Raw genomic sequence first — 2,500 nt, forward strand, 5'->3', positions numbered from 1 at the left:
GGATGCTGGGGCGTCCACATGCTGTAGGGTGAAGTGGAGGGCCATGTTAACTGCGTCGTCCACAGACCTGTTGGCTCTGTAGGCAAACTGAAGGGGGTCCAGGAGAGGGTCTGTGATGGCTTTGAGGTGTGCCAGGAGCAGGCGCTCAAAAGACTTCATTACCACAGATGTAAGGGCGACCGGTCTGTAATCATTTAGTCCTGTTGGCCTTAGCTTTTTGGGCACAGCGATGATGGTGGAGGACTTGAGACAGGCTGGTACATGGCATGTCTCCAGGGAGGTGTTAAAGATGTTGGTGAACACCGGAGACAGCTGGTCAGCGCAGTGCCTGAGGGTGGCTGGAGAGACAGAGTCCGGCCCGGCTGCTTTGCGTGGATTCTGCCTCTTGAAAAGCCCATTAACTTCTCCCTCCTGAAAGGAGAGAGTCGTTTCTGTAGTATGGGTGGGGGATGGGGCCTCTTGGGTGGGAAGGGGTGGTTCAGGACAGTCCAATTGTCTTTCAAATCTACGGTAGAACTCGTTCAGGTCGTTGGCTAGGCGGGAGTCGTTAGTGGTGTGGGGCGCTCTGGGTTTGTAGTTGGTGATGTGCCTGAGCCCTTTGGCAGACAGAAGCAGCGTCGTTAGTAGAGAACTGGTGTTTTAGTGTCTCTGAGTACAGTCGTTTAGCCTCTCTCACCGCTTTGCTAAACCTGTTCTTCGACTCCTTGAATCTGTCTCTATCCCCACTCCTAAACGCTTCCTCCTTCTCCAACCTCAACCTTTTGAGCTTTGCTGAGAACCAGGGCTTGTTGTTGTTAAAGTTCACCCTGGTACGTGTTGGGATACAGCAGTCCTCACAGAAGCTGATGTACACAGCCTCTGTGAGTTCATCCAGACTATTGGTAGCAGTCGTGAACATATCCCAGTCAGTACAGTCTAAGCACGCCCGCAAATCTTCCACAGCCTCACTGGTCCACTGTTTAGATGTCCTCACAGCAGGTTTACAGAGTTTTAGTTGCTGCCTGTATGCACGAATCAGGTGGACCAAGGGAGTTCTGTGCGAGCCGAACAGCCCCGTGACCCACAAGAGAAACATCCCCGCCAAATTCGAGCGTTTGACGGGGTCTATCCGTGAAAAAATATTCACGTTTTTGAGTGCACATGCATTTCTGCTGCAAATGCCTCTGGAAGTTTCATGCCGTTCGTATGCCAATTGTGGCAACACGAAAATGACCCGTTTTCCCATTCCGAGGGATTTCTGTGCGACCCTAACAGCCCCGTGAGCCACAAGAGACACATCCCCGCCAATTTCTAGCGTTTCACGGGGTCTATCCGTGAAAAATATAGACGTTTTTGAGTGCACATGCATTTCTGCTGCAGATGCCTCTGGAAGTTTCATGCCGTTCGTACGCAATGTGGCAACACGAAAATGACCCCTTTTCCCATTCCGAGGGATTTCTGTGCGACCCTAACTAACAGCGCCCGTGAGCCACAAGAGAGACATCCCCGCCAATTTATAGCGTTTCACGGGGTCTATCCGTGAAAAATATAGACGTTTTTGAGTGCACATGCATTCCTGCTGCAAATGCCTCTGGAAGTTTCATGCCGTTCCTATGCAATGTGGCCACACAAAAATGACCCGTTTTCCCATTCCGAGGCATTTCTGTGCGACCCTAACAGCCCCGTGAGCCACAAGAGAGACATCCCCGCCAACTTCTAGCGTTTGACGGGGTCTATGCGTGAAAAATATTAAAATTTTTGAGTGCACGTGCCTTTCTGCTGCAAATGCCTCTGGAAGTTTCATGGCGTTCCTATGCAATGTGGCAACACGAAAATGACCCCTTTTCCCATTCCGAGGGAGTTCTGTGCCACCCTAACAGCCCCGTGAGCCACAAGAGACACATCCCCGCCAATTTCTAGCGTTTCACGGGGTCTATCCGTGAAACATATAGAAGTTTTTGAGTGCACATGCATTCCTGCTGCAAATGCCTCTGGAAGTTTCATGCGGTTCGTACGCAATGTGGCAACACGAAAATGACCCGTTTTCCCATTCCCAGGGATTTCTGTGCGACCCGAACAGCCCCGTGAGCCACAAGAGACACATCCCCGCCAATTTCTAGCGTTTCACGGGGTCTATCCGTGAAAAATATAGACGTTTTTGAGTGCACATGCATTTCTGCTGCAGATGCCTCTGGAAGTTTCATGCCGTTCGTACGCAATGTGGCAACACGAAAATGACCCCTTTTCCCATTCCGAGGGATTTCTGTGCGACCCTAACTAACAGCGCCCGTGAGCCACAAGAGAGACATCCCCGCCAATTTATAGCGTTTCACGGGGTCTATCCGTGAAAAATATAGACGTTTTTGAGTGCACATGCATTCCTGCTGCAAATGCCTCTGGAAGTTTCATGCCGTTCCTATGCAATGTGGCCACACAAAAATGACCCGTTTTCCCATTCCGAGGCATTTCTGTGCGACCCTAACAGCCCCGTGAGCCACAAGAGAGACATCCCCGCCAACTT

This window comes from Petromyzon marinus, unplaced genomic scaffold, assembly GCF_048934315.1.
Source record: "Petromyzon marinus isolate PM22_M1 ecotype Great Lakes invasive population unplaced genomic scaffold, UKy_Petmar_22M1.pri1.0 PM_G_Scaffold_29, whole genome shotgun sequence".
NCBI classification, from domain to species: Eukaryota; Metazoa; Chordata; class Hyperoartia; order Petromyzontiformes; family Petromyzontidae; genus Petromyzon; species Petromyzon marinus.